Genomic DNA, 17,426 nt, shown 5'->3' on the forward strand with positions numbered 1-17,426 from the left:
TTCATTAGCTAATGACCCTATCCCAATTGTACGTTTCTGATCTCAATGCGTATTAGAGTATACCGCGGAAATAGGTCATATAAGTGAAATCACATTGGCTGAGGGTATTACGGAATATTGAAGCCTAATTGCGTCGAGTTCTCTATGAATGTGAAGCTATCAACAATTATGCACGAAATTTCACAATAACGTTACGAGTGGAAAGTGACTAAACGGGATAGTGACAAAAAAAATCAGTTTATATCCCAACCTGAAGTATCGTTCGGATTTGATGACATTTAAAAGAAAGATGAGTTTGGCGAGACGCGTGGGTGTGTGGGTGTGTTACGTAGGCTTAACTATCGACCGACACCGCGCGTAGTGTAGTGCGATCAAGAGCGAAAACAGCAAACCAAAAATCCTGAAAGGAAAGAAAAGAAATTCTGGTATAGGACTCGATTACTCACGCCGACGATAGTTCCAATTTTTGGGTAAGGATACAGTATGAAGGAGCGCATGCACTGAGTAACAGTTAGTCTATATCAGCCACCATACCGAATGCATACAATAAGCTAGCATCTTCACCTAAAAACAAGACAGTGACTTTCGTTATTCATCGGCAACTTCCAAAGATCACAAAATCTGTTCCAACGAGCTTTCTTCCAGTACATTCTTCCGCAGATAAAATAAAACCAATATCGCGGAATCTGCAACGAAATCTATATATAGTCCATTGATCAGAATAGATTGACTCCCAGCAGTGACGTGCGGTGAGGTTCATGGCAGGTGTGGTACAGACACCCCCCCCGCACACACACATAAAAACACGCCCGCATGTAAAGTACGTGATAAAATGACTTAAATGTGAATAACAACAGCAGGGGGTATAGAGAGCATTTTCTCCGCACACTGATAGCCGTTGCAAATCCACATTGTACAATAGGCTATATAAAGGACTACTCACTATTGACCATAAGACGGATAATAATTACTATCTCTGACGGTATACATTTTTCGAAGCACATGAAAATAGCATCCTCATTTACAAAAACTTTTTCAGTAAAAAACACTAGATTTCGAAAGAAAATACACTACTTGACGCTAGGTCAAGTCAAAATACACTGGAGCTAGTGTAAATTAAAAGCCACTAGGAGAGAAACACCACTGACCACAAACAACGAGAACGCAAACTATATGTAAGTATAGCTATCGCATACCACAATTAAGGGTTATTGTATGTATATTGTAGTCGAACACAGTGCATAAAGGCCACAACAGCGACAATGCAGCTATCACATACCACAATTTTACGTAGCTATGAATGGAAAATACATAACAGCTACATAAGTAAGGGAATTTATTTGCTCCGCATATTATATATTTCCTGCAAGACTGTTGGATTCCGAAATCGATAGCGCGTTTCACTGTGCTGCGATTGTCAAATTGTTAGTGAATAGTTTATAAGGCAGATTCGTTTGTGCCTCACCTGGCTGTTGTTTCTCTGCAATGGCATTGTGTGTCATAAAGCCGAATTTTACCTTCCTTGGTGATTGTAGGGGGTTCTGGTGCGCTGATACCGATAATATTTGGATTTTCGGAATCAGTGTGAGTATATCATTTGATTGATACCAGGTATTATTAATCCCGAGCTATTTATGATGAATTGCATTGTCATAGGTGAGGCACAACCCGCCCGTGCCTCACATGTGCCCCACTTCTCATTTCGCACTGTATTTTTGAATATTAATTGTGCAAATTGATGAGGTTGGATGAGAAATGCTTAAATTTAGTTATTTATGAACATAGGCGTAAAATATCAATAATCATCGACTCATCGGGGATTTTCACAATATTCACTTACTCACCCTGGCGACAGGTGAGGCACTGCCTCACCTGCCTCATTAAACCCCACGTCGTTGACTCCCAGTGATCAGACTTGAACAAACTCATGGATGTGCAAAATGCGCAACTAGAACTACTTAATTTTCAAAACTCGCAACTAGAACTAGAATTAGAACTAGCAACCTTTAATATCCAGAGCTAACTAACTAAAACACAACTAACTAATAGTCATAATACGAATAATTGAATTACAAATGAGGTAAGAAGTATAATGGGGACAGAATCGGTATTTGATATGTCGGCTTTGAAATGGAACGGAGCTCGGTCCCCAGCGTCTATAGGGCCTAGGGTATGTCTGTGTTAGTGTTGACTCGGAGCTGGCTATGCTGCAAGATCATCACACAGCACCGGTATCACGACTCACGCCAAACGACGACTCGTTGTCAAGTGGTTCTACCACTACTGGTAGATATGGATTTCTGCGTGGGATACCATTCAAAGGTGGTCGAAGTAGTATTCATTGATACTCAAATAGAAGTAAAAGTAGCGATTTTCAGGTAAGTAAAAAGTAATTATTCTGGGCTAGTTGTTTTCAACCGCCGTTCCGCGACAAGTTTCATACCGGTCTGCCAAATATATTAGAATTTTTGATAATCTCAATTCAAAATGCACGGAGATGGTCGCTTGTCCATTTCATTGTTAAACATAACAATTGGAATTTTTGAACTGATTTAGAAGAGCGGAACATATTTCTATGCATAGCGCAGTGGTTTTTAAAGTTTTATACCGCAAACCATATATGAGTTTTAGCGGCATCTTGCCCCCAAGCCTCACACATCAGAAAGAATGCATTTTAATATTTTTTATGATACGTTTACCGGCATGTCTGACATAGAACGCCTAGACAACAACTGTGCGCAATGCATTTCTTCGAAACATGCCTGACGCATGCGATTTCAAATTATTGTGCATTAGTTTCCTCCGGCGGTGGGATTTGTGCTGCATTGGCACTACTGTCTGCTCGAATTTTAAGGATGGGAGATTCGGTGCCGACCATATTGACGACCACACAAATCAATATCGTAGGTTTTCGCCGACCACTGTCGGTCAATCTTGGGGAAGTTTCTACACTCTAAATCCGCAAGGTCGTATTGAACACTTCACAACACTTTTTTTCTGCGTACAGACACACTTTTTGGGCATATAAACGCATTGGGCCATTATCGTCGCAACGCTTCTGCGTATTTCTCCGTTTACATGTAACACTTCGCCACTGCGGCTTATTTTCAAAAAAATTTATACTTGGGGTAATTTATCATCAATTTCGTATTCATAAACTATCGGTAGGTATGGAGATCACATTAAATCATGGTATATGTAAAATAATGTTATTCAACTGACCGAACCACTAAGCTTAAGGGTAGTTTTACAATAAAATATACATATTTCCCTGTGACGCAGAGGGGTCACCACCTTCGTTACGGTAGAGCGCGCTCGATTTCAGTTTGGAATTTGAATTGGTGGTTCGACAGGCTTCAGGCAGAGAGAAGGGTACACGAAAAGACTTGGCAGAATGGATATATTGAAGCAGTTTCTGCTACCTGATGGCGTAATGGATCATAACATCCATGTACTGTAAGGTATGGAAATGCGGTAAATGTTATTGAATATATGTAATGTGAGAATAGTCATAAAATGAGCTCGTTTTGACATTGCAGTAAGGTCGTTTGATTTAGATGTTTTAGTAGGCTACTGATATCCCTTATTCATATGAATGTTCTTTAGATGTTTAGTAGTATATGATTCGTCTGATCTTATTGCTGGATGATCGAGCTTCGAATCTGATAATATACCAGGCTGCGACCAGGTCCAGTACTACGGTACTGATGGGAAGCTGCTATCGAACTAACTTTTTTGATATATAGATAAAGGGATGTTCTCTCCATCCATCCATCCCTATGTAGGCGATATTGTGGTCCATTGTGGACAAGTACTGCAATGTCAGCAATTGAATGCCGGTATGACAGTCATGCAACGGTTTTGATTGTTTTTCAACTGCAACACATTTTACACTGTACTGTTTATTCCAAGTGGTGAGGTGTTAACTAAAGCGATTTTTTTGACATGTCAAAATAGGTCAAAATTTTGTCAAAATTGTACCGTTAGGTCAAAAATGGCCAAAATTGTTTACAAAATCATTTTTATTTTGGCAACTTGCATTTCGTATGTATCATAGATGATTGCACTGTCGGTGAACTTATCATTTTCAATTTACATTTTGTAGCCTACTTTATAGTCCTACCGTTGTAGACGGACCATTGTCTGCTCATTGTGAATCATAAACTGTCAAATGAAACAAATGCTCAACGTAGCCTACTTCACTATCCTAACTGAAGCAAGATTGCGTGGGCATTGGTTATTTTATTAGAAACCGTATGATGAAAAATTGCGATGTAGACAACTTTGTCATAATGAGAGAGAGAGAGAGAAAGAGAGAGAGAGAGAGGGAGTGTATGCACAACTTCAGTGTAGCCGGCCAACAACTGCCGCTGGTGAACGTTCTTTCTTCATTCTTGCCAAGCTACGTAGTTAGGACAGACACTTTCTACCCGAAAATGTAGTAAAGTATCTTTCGTTGTACCACAACAAAGTTTTAATTATTTTTACCATAATACGAGATGTAACTAATACTAAAATTCTCCACGGGTCCAGATTTCGATAAAATAAGGTTTTTTCATGTAAAAATCTGTCAGTTTTCATGCTAAAAGATTTTCTCAGGTCAAACTTCTTCGGAAGAACAGACAGCTCCAGCCAGAAATAAAGATAAGTACCGGTAGTACAATTCTAACATTATGTGAGAAACACCTAATTTAAGTACATGGGGTCAAAATTAAGTTTTTCATCATCAAAATATGTGTGAATTTGGATTTTTTAGTCAAATTTCCCTTTTCAGGTCCAAAAAATCGCCCTAATGATAGCACAGTCAAACGAACAATCTTTTCAACAAACCATGGATCACAAGGGGTAGTATTTATTTTACCCAATCCCCAAATTTGACTTTTCTGAGTTTATATTATGATACGGTAACTGAACTAAACTCTATTTTGCAGGTAGTATGTATTGAAATTGGCACCTTTTTGAAATGCATTTGCTATATGGAATCCTGGTAAGCATCACGGTGTTTTGTAAGTGAACTGGTATATCCTTAGAGAATGAATTTGATTCTGTTGCATTCGGTCATCTTCGTGATAAAGATTTTTATGAATGTTTGCTGATAAAATTTCACTAAAATTGTTAACAATCCAGGAAGTATACTACCTGTGCCAGAGTAAAATTGGTGGTAACGTCATGTGCAACTTTCCATTCCATTACTTAATTATTCTATGAAAGACACCCTTATGTCATGCACAACCTGTTGCAGAAAACAACAACAGTATCCAGTATGATATCTGCGTGATTACTGAGCAGTTCATTTGCATTTCGAATTTTCGCAACAAATATTTTCTTTTCAATAGTCTTGGATTGATCCTCACATTCGTCCAACAGATGTCGACTCTTTAAAAAGAGCCCCCTTGGTCTACCGTGCCTGCGCTATCGGACAATGTTGACAGTGACGTGAGGAGTCGTTCGTAACGGGTTTTGTGCCGGCACAGTCATCTTATGGGATACAGACCTTTGTCTTAAGAACCCATGGATACATGTGATTATGTAAGCCTATTTATTCATTTTATATATCACCATTGATTATGTAATTTGCTGGTTTTTGCAGTCCTACTTTTCTCACGAACTATCTCGCAGAGTATCTTACAGACTATTCGATATGAGCTGAAAAAGGCTTCATCAGTGTACACTATACAGTGTACGTACACTGAACTGTATACACTGAACACTATAGACCAGGGGTTCTCAACCTGGGGGGCGAGCCCCCCTTGGGGGGCGCGGGAGGCTCTCAGGGGGGGGGGCGAGAAATTGACGAAGTCAGTATAAGGGGGGCGCGTGAAATTGACAAAGTCAGTATAAATTGTACGTGTCTGAACATGTGTTTCACATCCATTATGAGAAGACGATTAATGAAGATGAAATTTATTCCATATTCAGGAAAGCTTGCAAAATACAAACTCTAGCAACAGCGCTCAACTGAGTATAGTCTGATTTCAACTTCATTTGAGCAAATTTTTGAAATTCTTTGGAGATATAGGGAGCAATTCCCACGTGTAAGTCATTCATTGCTTCATAGCTTTGACAGTAGCCTAAAGCTTGTCGCGCTGGTCAGCTCTTGTTAGTAGCTTGCGAACTGCACTGCCTAAGACAGATTTAGATGCATCATAGGTGGCCCGGTTTCGCCCTCAATTCGGCTATAACTCAACACAATTATTTCATTTCGAAAACCGATCAAATTTAGCCTGGCAGGACAGAACGACGCCTTGCTCTCTGTACTCACTACCAGCATCAGGATTAGTCTCAGGGTGACCTACATTAAAATTAATTAATGGATGTCTTGTTTTTTGTTATTTTCAAACAAATTTGAAGAAATTTGTCAGCAATGTAAAAGACACAACAACTGGAATGCAGATTCAAAATTGGCGTAAGATATACCTTATGTATACTATTAGATCAGGGGTGGGCAGCCTGCAGCCGTAGAAGGGAATTTGAGCGGCCGTCGACGCCTAATTCAATTAGTATGTGTTGGCGGCCGTAGACATGCAAATTGCAATTACGAATTCACTCCCGCATTTTCGAGAGATTTTAATTAATCTTGAAATTTTCTTCGCCCTTCGTGCAATTCAACAAGACTTCATTTTTCTATTTTAATGCAGTAGCGCCCTTCTTAATCTGAGCCGGAATGGGAATTGGCAAGAAATAGCAATTCGTTCACGGCCCTGAAAAATTTTCGCGCTCCGCGCGACAAAATGCACCTCCCGGCAACTATTCATAACATTGCCACTCGCGATTTCGGTGCGTACAATAGGCCATTGTAAAAAGTAAATAGTCCGGAGTTCACCGGGAATGGATATGGACAGTTTACCGTAGGAATTTTGCGTCCAGATCGTTCATTGCGGCTGTGCCCTGGAATGCGGCCTTACGCTACATAAGCAATCGAAATGCGGTCATGATTATCAAAAACGTTGCCCACCTCTGTATTAGATGATGTGATCTTTTTGACATGACGATAAATGCAAGGGGGTCAGGGGGGCGCGAGTTTTTTGACCATATCCAAGGGGGGCGCGTGTCAAAAAAGGTTGAGAACCACTGCTATAGACCGAACACAGATGTAGTTGAATGTAATGAGCTCGTGTAACTTGTACTTGAACTATTGCTTACTGAACTATAATGGGCTAGGTCAGTGGTTCTCAACCTGGGGGGCTGAGCACCTCTCCTGCGCTTCTGTAACCTACCTGTGTGAAATATTTATATTTACTTCTGCATAAAATTTACAATTTTCCTTTGGTATTTATTGTATTTTCTAGGAGCAGCATTTGGATTTGACCAGTAAAAAAAAGAGCCGCCATGGCACGCCACGAATCAGGGAATCATCAAGCCTGGGTTGCGGCTGATGGAAAGAATATGGAAAATGCCCTAATGTGCAGGTAGTATGTATTGCGATTGGCACCTTTTTGAAATCTTATTGTTGTTTAAAATACTGGTAAGCATCGCCGTGTTTCGTAAGTAAACTGGTATATCCTTAGATAATGAATTTGATTCTGATGCATTCGGTTATTTTTATGAATGTTTGCTGGTAAAATTTCACTAAAATGATTAACAATCCAAGAAAGTATGCTACTCGTGCTGGAGTAAAATTGGTGGTAAGGTCACATGCAACTTTCCATTACAATAATAATTGTTCTATGAAAAACACCCTTTTGTCACATACAATGTATCCTGTCTGATATCTGCGTAAATACTGAATGCTGGTAACGTCATATTTTGTGATACGATTATTGATGTGCAACGTTCTTTCGAGTTCTCTACTAGTTGCTGACGATTACCCCTGACGAGTATCAGCCGAAAATATTCGGGCTCATTTCAATATGCATATACTATTCAATTTTATGTTGAAGTTTTGTACCCCGAAGAAGCTGTTCCATAGGCGCCGAACGCTAATTTTCCTTAGGCATGCGAGTTCGATGACGTCACAAAGGAATGACGTCATGATCCGACGGAATTGATAATTAGTGATAATATAGCATGAGGGTTAAGTGCCTGCATAAATGCCGATTATGCAATATCTTCGTGTTAACAAACTTGCGCGTATTATAAGCTTGTCAACGAGTCCGGAAGCGCTGTCAATTAGCGAGTCCCTGATCGCTAGCGAACAATTAAATACGCTGCTTATCAACGCGTATTACGTAACCTCGGCGACGATTTGCGCAAGGCAAAATGTCAGAGTTGTTATGGAATCTGTTCTATAATGGCACCGATTTCAGGTTGTTCAAACCTTTCTCGTCTTTTACAACTCAAGCCTTGATAGTTGACACACATCTTCTGATGGTTATGTTTAGGTAATAGCGGAATTCACTTACGCATGCACGGCGCACTCACAATCGCACATGTCTGCGGACATTCGATGTCATTCAGGTCAGCGATGTCGTTCTTTAATTAAAATCGCTAACCAACAAACACCTAACGGCATTGTCACCAAGCCATCGAAAGATTGGAGCTAACGCATGCTAGGCTCGAGAGAAGGGAGCCAACGCATGCTCGGCTCTAGACGCGATAGTTGGCCAGCGATGATATCTTTCGTACCGGGCCTGTTGCAGATGCGATTGTGTAGGCAAGCGATAATATCGTGTGCGCCAATGCAGATGCGATAGTGCAGGCAGAGATGGCACCGGGCCTACTGCTGATGTGATTGTTCATCATGCTCAAGCGAGTGAAACTAGGCTTGTCGGAGACGCGATAAAGCAGGCAAGCGTCCCAAGCGATGATTGCCGAGCGCACGGCAATCAATGACACAATTTCGCGATCATCTCAGCGGGAGATCGCGTCGCGTTACATTGTGCGTGCACAGACAAATCTCGTTAACTGGCAACGCGCTTGTAGCTAATTGGCCGCGCGCAACGGGTTACCTCGCTCACATAAGCGGTAGCAGGTAATGTCGTAAACGGAAATACATTGCGATTCGTTCTAAATAACACAATTGGGGTTTATGCCGATTCATGCCAAACCGAATTCTAGGCATGCCGCATGCCTAAAAAAGTGTCTAGCTGCTGTTCGAATATTGAATATTTCCCTTGAGAAGTCATCTGAACAGATGTTGTGCCGGTGCAGTCATTTTTTGCGATACATACTTTTGCCTCAAGAACCCATGGAAACATGTGATTATGTAAGTCTATTTATTCATTTCATATATCACCATTGATTATGTAATGTGCTGGTTTTTGCAGTCCCAATTTTCTCAGAAACTATCTATATATGCGATATGAGCTGAAGAGAGGCTTGATCAGTGTACATTGAACAGAGGTGTTGTTGAATGTAAAGAGCTGGTGTAACTTGTATTTAAACTACTGCTTACTGAACTATACTTGGAACATCCAATTGAGATCAATTCCCATGTCGTGCTAATTCCAATTAATTTTGTTAATTAAATTCAATCAGGAATGAAGGATTTTGAAAGATTAAGAACAGTTACAATTACTGCAATGAAGGAAAAGTATTCAACACCTTCGATAAGATGTCACAAAGTTTTTGTACTAAAGACAATCAATGTGTCCTTTGTCTGGTATATTTTCTCGTCTCTACTCAAAGCAGCTATAAAATCTTAGAATCAAAGTTATATGTAAAGCCTACCGTATGTCAATTATTATAATGGAAATCCGAACCCATAGGAATAACGATTCTACTATATTTATTGTCGGATCTTGTTTGCAATCAATTACATTTTCAGCAAAACGAGGTTGAAGTCAACTGTCTACTTCTCAAAGCCAAATTGGGAGACAAACGAATATAATCTAAGACCCAAGCGCATGTCTTATTGAAACAGGTACCGTAATCTTTCTTTTTTGTGGACCATACAAATTTACATAGACCTGCGACGTTCTGCTATAAATTTCATTCTGAGTTACAGTTCTGCATTCTCACTGTTGCCTGTGCGTTTGAATGTCAATGCAACTGTCAAAATGGCAGAATTGAAAAAAACGCAGACCTGATTCAAGATATTTTTATTAGTCGTTATGCTAATTTTAGTCCTTCTCAGTGATAGGATTTCACATGTATCCGAGCGCCTTTCCTGCACTTGTGTAACCTGCATGTGTGAAATATTTATATTTATTTCTGCATAAAATTTAGAATTTTCATTGACATATTCAAAACTTTGAAATTTAATCACATTTTCAAGGAGCGCAACTTGGAGTCGACCAGTAGAAAAGAAACAAGCACCATAGCACGCCACGAATCAGAGTTTGACCGAGCCTGGATTGTAGCTGATGGCAAGAATATAAAACTGCTTCAGTGAAAATGCAATATTCAGAAACATTGTTGACGTTTTGAGCTGCTATGCATTAGATTGTCATACCATAAGGGAGTGGTTCTCAAACAGGAGAAAGCATTTGAAAGGGCATGAAGCCGCTGTCAACTAAAATCTTTTTCGCACATGGCAGCTTGTAGTTATTTCTCTGTGTATGGTCAGAATTTAATATTTGAATATTCTCTCATCAACAACCATTACCGTCACGGCCATCCAACTATCCGTTGGGATTTCTAGCGTTCTGGTTGCTTTTTTAAATTTTATGATACGACGATAAGGGGTGTGTGAATTTTTTTGCTATCATATGGGAGCGTGTCCAAAAATGTTTACGAACCACTGCCCTAATGACTTCCAGATTTCATATTTTGCAGCAGACTGGTAAATAACAACAAAATCTTTTCTGTGAATCTGCAAAATTTGACTGGACTCAAAGAAACGATTTCTTTGTTATTTAAACAAAAGTGATTGGCATTAACCTGATATAAATACTTGTAATGCAAGCCCTAGAATATTTTTGATGCCTGGTTAGCAGGCCCAATTTTATTAAGAGTAAAAACAATACCTATGGTTGTTTATCGTGGTAGTGGTAGTGATACTGATACATTCATTGTTTGTTTGTTTACAATAACATTAGAAATTTACAAGCCATAATTCGATCAGTTTTAAATAAGTTGTAATGATTTGTGTTGATCATGTAACGGACGTAACCAATGAATTTGATTCCATGCCCCTGTCACGAAAGTTTAAGATACTAAATGATATTTTGTTATTACTATCCCTATAATTCCCTATGCATTCATTTTCATGATTGAGCGAGTTGCATGATATTTGTAGTGAGTTTGCTTTTAATCATTTGTGATGTTCGTGATTTCATGGACTATTCCAGAAACGGTTTCAACTGCTGATCTGAATTTATGAAACCCTGTCACAGCACCTATTGAAAATTTCAATGCTTGCACGTATTTAATCACCCAGGTTGGGTATTATAAGCGTCATTTATTCATGAATCAATAAAATCTGATTTTATTTTGAGCCCTGCGTTCCGGTGACTAGACAACCAGCCAATTTGAGACTGAACACTTTTTAGGTAAACACTTTTAATTTAAACACTTCGCAACACTTCTAGGCGTTCAATTTTTGGATCACGTTTCGTGTTCAATTTTCCGGGTTGAGGAACACTTCAAAACTTAGAGTGTAATGCCGCGGGTCTTTTTTGGAACCTCACTTTGCCCAGCCGTAGGTTGTCCAAAACCTAATGTATTCATGTGTCCTGGTGCGACAGTGGGTGACCTCGAAATATCCTACCTGTGTATCACAATTGCGCACCCGCCCGTTGCATGCACCAATACTAAAGAACACGAACGGTATCTATGGCAGCCTCTTCCAGAGGAACCACTGTCTGACATATATTATCATGAATTCAAATTAGTTTGTGTTATACACAGGCCGTGTTATTTTTGGCATTTCAGGAGCCAGATGCCAAAACTGCCAAAAATAAAAATTTGAAAATGCCAAAAATAACTAATTTTTGGCATATGCCAAAAATAACACGGCCTGCCAATAGTGTATTTCTTTCATGGTGTTGTGTTAACAGGACCGCATTACAAGCTAGAAGAGCGTGTGTGAAGGGCAGGTTTCTTACTCTATGAGTCCAGCCCACCCATTAGGGGAGAAAGCATGGTGTCCTAAATGGTGTGGGCACAGCGAGATTGAACGGCGGCTGACTGCATTTGGTTTCCATTTGTCCAAAGGCAATTTTACGGCCATTTTTGACCCGCTTGGCGAGCGCTAAATTTGATAAAACGAGTATCAATGGAATGCTGCCGCTGTACTGATTACTAAAATATAAATTGTATTCTGCTCATGGATTTGGAACCCCTAAATTCAACCACGATTTTTGCATTGTGATCGAGTTGAACATTGTGACACAACAAACAGTCCGGCTACTTCAGAGCTGCAGTCTCGTTTTGCCAGACAGTCTTGTTGCGTTAATGTTCTTAAACAAGGTAATCTTCCCAGGACTCTTCCATGTGAGTTGGTAATATTAAAGCCATCTGATGTGACAAAAGTCCTCCTAAAATATATCGGTAGACTGATGGAGATGGGATGGTCGTGCTACAAAATAGAATGTGTTGAGAGACAACACAGGGAACTCCTGGAAAAGTATCGGGAAGAAAATTCTTTCCGCGATGAGATCGATGGCACTAGCGCAGTGATCTCTTTTCATGATGCTTGGAAGGCGGTTCTGCCCTCCGAAATTTTGAAGCTCTGATAACCTTTTGTGGAGGACTGGCAACATTCTTTCCCTCAACGGCTACTGTTGAAGTCGATATTTCCCAGATTCGTTAGGCGAAAAATTAATTCAGGAGAAACTTTGCTGACCTGACTTTGGAAGCACTGTTACAGTGCAAACAATTTAAGTCTATTCAAAAGCTGTAACAATCAGGTGTGGAGCGTGTTTGTTAGGCTTCTCAGTCTTTTTGCTTATTGGCACCGATCCCGAATGGATACTGCACATTTTGTGGTTTCGTTTGATATTATTAACGTATGTAATCGCTAGGTTTTTTCTTCTTATTATTGTTTGTTGGTACTGATTATAAGTGGATGCTGCACATATTTTGCTCTCTATTGATAAACCGACCCAAATAAAGCGTTTTTATGACTAATTCGAGTCTGAAAATATCTATTTAGAGGTCGATGCCAAAACTGCCAAAAATAAAAATTGAAAAATGCCAAAAATAAGCTATTTTTGGCAGTTTTGGCATATGCCAAAAATAACACGGCCTGGTTATACAGATGTCGGATAATTTCCATGATCAAGTGTTCCCACGTGATTCGCTTATTGGCTATGGTACCCAACACAGTGACCTATAGAACATGCACAAATTAACAACAGTAAATTGCGTGAAGCGCGAAGAAATTAAGTAAAAAGCACATATCTACATATTAAAAGGTCGCTCTGGTGCAGTGGCAACCAAAAATTATACCCTTCACGACCCATGTCACAAAATAGCCCCATAATACAATCAAGTAGAAACGAACAACGGTTATGTGTCATATCGGCGACCTATACTGACGATGGATTAGATTTATTCAGCAAGCGCTTTGAGACAAGCAAACGTGGGACGGAATGATAGATTTCGATTGTCGGCCCGACGAAGATGAAGTAGTATTACAAGCTATAAATTTAAGGACATACTCAAACGAATGTCTGCGTTCCGCCATTGCCAGAAAAGAAAAATGACGAAAACTTTTCGAAGATACGTTTACGAAGCGTCTTGTGAGGAAGAAAATGAAGTTACCCACTACACTCTCAGTATACATATCCGAAAAAAGCAGAAGGCTACCATGCGATGAAACCCCACCGTTGAGGCGAATAGACAGCATAATTGTATGCTTGGCCACAATCTTCCAAATCGTTCTAGCTCAGTGGTTCTCAGCCGGGGGTCCGCGGACCCCTAGGGGTCCGCGAAGCAATTTCAGGGGGTCCGCGAGACCTCTAAATTTTTAAAATGGTTGATAACCTAATTTTTGTTTTATTTTTTAATTTGAGAAAGCATGAGGCCGTTTCGCACGACACCACAACTGCTAAAATCTCATGACTCATATCGTCATATAATAATCGTCTGACATGGACGTAGTGTGGAAACTCATTTTCATTGCCAATTTTCCAATAACCTGCTGATACAAACATATTGCTGTTTAGAGACGTTTTGTTGGGGTTTGTGGAAAAAATAAAAATATGGAGATAGTAACGTCAATCAGGGTGACTTCGTAATGTCTGCTAAACCTTCTCGATTTGAAGTTGTCAGTCTTATCAAATTAGTGAACAGTCGTTTGAAATACAAATTTCTGAAGTATTTCCATAATTTGTCCCAATACAGGGAACAGCTTCTTGGAGGTACAGAACTTTAATATACAATTGCATAGTAGGCCTATATTCATATTGAAATGAAGCCGAATATTTTCGGCATACACTCGTCATAAATCGGACAATGATATACCTGCTCTTAAAGCTCGGCTATTAGATTTGGCTCATTCATATTGCGGAATGCGGATGTTTTGATAAACAAGGAGTGTTTCGTTGCTATCAAAGCATTACGCTCCAACCCTGAAATTCATATCACCAGTTTTATTGGTATGCAGCCTTGTCTTGTTAATGTTCAATTGTTCATGGTCGAAAATGTTTGCTCGTGTACAGAACAAGTCGTTTCATGACAGTCTTTCTCTGGTAGGAAAACTTGGATCCATTCTTTGGAGCATACTATTTCTCTATAATACTTTTAGATTAGGATTTCACTTTGACGGTAGAAACTCTCTGCGGGCCGATCAAAATGCCGTTGCGGACTGAATCCGGCCCGCGGTCCGTATGTTGCCCATCCCTGCGCTAGATGCTGGACGCGATATGTTCATAAAATATGTGTTTCTTCATTTTGGTGCCATAAATGTTGCGATCACACCAAAAGTATCGTCGGAAGCGTTATTCGTTAATATTGCATTAGCCTCCATCTATCTTTGCGGAAATGGTTTTCGGCACTCCTCGTTCATATCAAAACGAAGACGTGGATTATCAAGACACGACCACGTAGCCTACTTCAAGAAATACAGCAGCAAAATTAGCTTTGAGATAATAGAAGTCCACCAATTTTTAGATAAATTGTATGATGTTATCTTCAAGAAAAATCATTATTTTGCTGTTTATCACAAGCCTACAGTTCATATTTGCACAAGACAGATGAAGGTTGCACCATAATAGAGCTAAAATTGAACTAAAACTTGAGGGGGTCCGCGAGAGGCCGTGACGGTCAAAAGGGGTCCGCGAAGCCAAAAAGGTTGAGAACCACTGTTCTAGCTGCTGTAGTCTTCTGTTTGAAAAGACGTGGAATGACGCATCAGAAGCCCCAGGATAATGTAACAAAAGGGCGAGATAGTAGATCTGATATGTTGTTTGATTTTTATGCCTGAAGAGCATTGACTTCACCGTAGAATAACCTGGAATTTTTGGCTACAATGCAATTATATTTTCCTACCTTACTTATACCCAATATTGCAGACCTGTCAATTACGCTTACGACCGCAACATTGGATTCTTCTTCAACTGCAGCAAATTGTAGATTTAAAACAGCGTCGGAACTTATGAAGCTTTGCTATTTCTTATTTCACAGGTGGAATAATGCGATGTATCGCCAGACGACACTTTCATGGTTAATAGAATATGTACTTTTGAAGATAAGATGTAGAGTGTAGACATGATAAGATAGTAAACTATCAAGGGCGACTCTGCGTTTCTTTACATGCCAAATCGAATCGTAGATGGTGGTTGAAGCCAAACTCACATTCATTAATACTTGTTTATTGCCCTACTTGAGTGTTCAGTCACGGTTGTGTGCTGCAAAATCGAATGCACATTGCATATGCACAATGCACATAAGTGAATTGCAGACTATCCCACTCCTAAGTGGGATGAAGTTTCAGATTAGGTATATTATACTTGACTCATTGACAACTCCGTCCCACAGGGATGTAATTACGATTAATATCGTGTGTTATTACTTAGGCGATTTTTTTACCTGAAAAATCAAAATTTTGACTCCAAAAACTTAATTTTGACCGAATTTTTAACTAGCGTAAGCAAATTATAGGTGATTTCTCCACAAAATGTTAGAATTGTACTACTTATCTTCATTTCTGGTTGGAACTGTATGTCCTTGCGAAGTAGTTGGGCCTGAAAACTTTTTTGCCTTAAAATCTGACAAATTTTCACATGAAAAAACTTTATTTTACAACAATCTGGCCCTACGAAGAATTCCAGTAGTTAGATCGCTTATTATATTGGAAATAATTAAAATTTGCTGTGGTAAAACAACGAATGATGCTTTCCTGCATTCTCGGGTAGAAAGTGTCTGTCCTTACTAAGTAGCTTGCCAAGAATGGAGAAAGAACATTTAACAGCAGCCGTTGTTGGCTGGCAACACTGAAGTTGTGCGTGCACTGCTGGCGACACACCGTGTTGCTTCATTCTGACAATGATGTCTACATCACAATTTTTCATCATGCGCTTCTGTCCGGTGCCCAAGCAGTCTTGCTTCAATCAGGATATTGCGATACGTTGAGCATAACACCATGTCAACTTATTTTTTCCTCTGAATGTTTATGATTTACAATGAGCGCACATTGGACCGTCTACAGCGGTTGACCTATCAAGTAGCCTACAAGCTGTAACATATCAAATGATAAGTTCTCTAACAGTGCAAAATCTACGATACAAACGAAATGTTGGTAACAATTTTTTTACCTTGTAAGCAATTTTGACATTTTATGACCTAACGCTACAATTTTGACAAAATTATGACTTTTTTGACATGTCAAGAAAAATCGCTTTCGTTATTATTAAGCATGTACCATATCTACGTCTACGGCAGTTTGTGCCGATTCATATGGGTACAACATTGAAAAGTAAGTTAATGTTACAATAGCTGGACTTTTCCAAACCAACTACCTTCTCTACCTGACATAGCCATTCGAAATTTCTCCAAGTAATTTTACCTCAACTAGCTTTGACTGACCTTGGAAATTGCTTGGTCTGCTTTCGTAGAATGGACCAAATAATATATTTCTTCTGGCTCTGATTCATTAGTGTAACTATCGTGCCAACGATGTTGATATAAGTAGTTCCAAATTGAAATGGAAAACATAGTCTTGAAATTTGTCATAAATACATTTGAAACGAACACGCAGGGTCGCATGCGGATGTACCGCGGTGTAGTTGCAGCATATAAACAAGGTCATTTTGTGAGGGAAGGACATCTTGACGATCTTGCTTCGCGGTTTGTATATTCCGAATTGGCTTCTGAAGTGGAGTCACGTCGCTAAGTCCTATGTATGCTAACACCATGGGTTCCCAACAGGTGGTGTGCGTACGGTACGACTAGTGGCACGCGAGTGCCGTCCGTGTTTTCAAAAAAATTCACCACGTTATATTCTGTTCAGCATGTGTTTGAATAGGGTCACCATATTTCTGCCACCCAAATTGTGGACACTCTTTAGCGCCCACTAGCGGATTTCAAAATAAGTTATGACATCCCAATAGCAAAGCTTTGCTCATAGACCAGAGTTGGTCACGATCCGGTTCAGGAGCAAG

General features: G+C 39.7%; 1 long non-coding RNA gene across 1 annotated transcript; it reads left to right on the plus strand.

Annotated features, from left to right (window-relative positions):
• Nucleotides 1–3,260: 3,260 nt before the first annotated feature.
• Nucleotides 3,261–11,317, plus strand: LOC145446130 (uncharacterized). Its single transcript, XR_013917214.1, has 3 exons — nt 3,261–3,461; nt 4,600–5,529; nt 10,157–11,317. It is a non-coding gene; the product is annotated as an uncharacterized LOC145446130 (long non-coding RNA).
• Nucleotides 11,318–17,426: the final 6,109 nt, after the last annotated feature.

Source organism: Botryllus schlosseri, chromosome 1 (assembly GCF_051294905.1).
Source record: "Botryllus schlosseri isolate E-star chromosome 1, Bs_hap1, whole genome shotgun sequence".
NCBI lineage: Eukaryota > Metazoa > Chordata > Ascidiacea > Stolidobranchia > Styelidae > Botryllus > Botryllus schlosseri.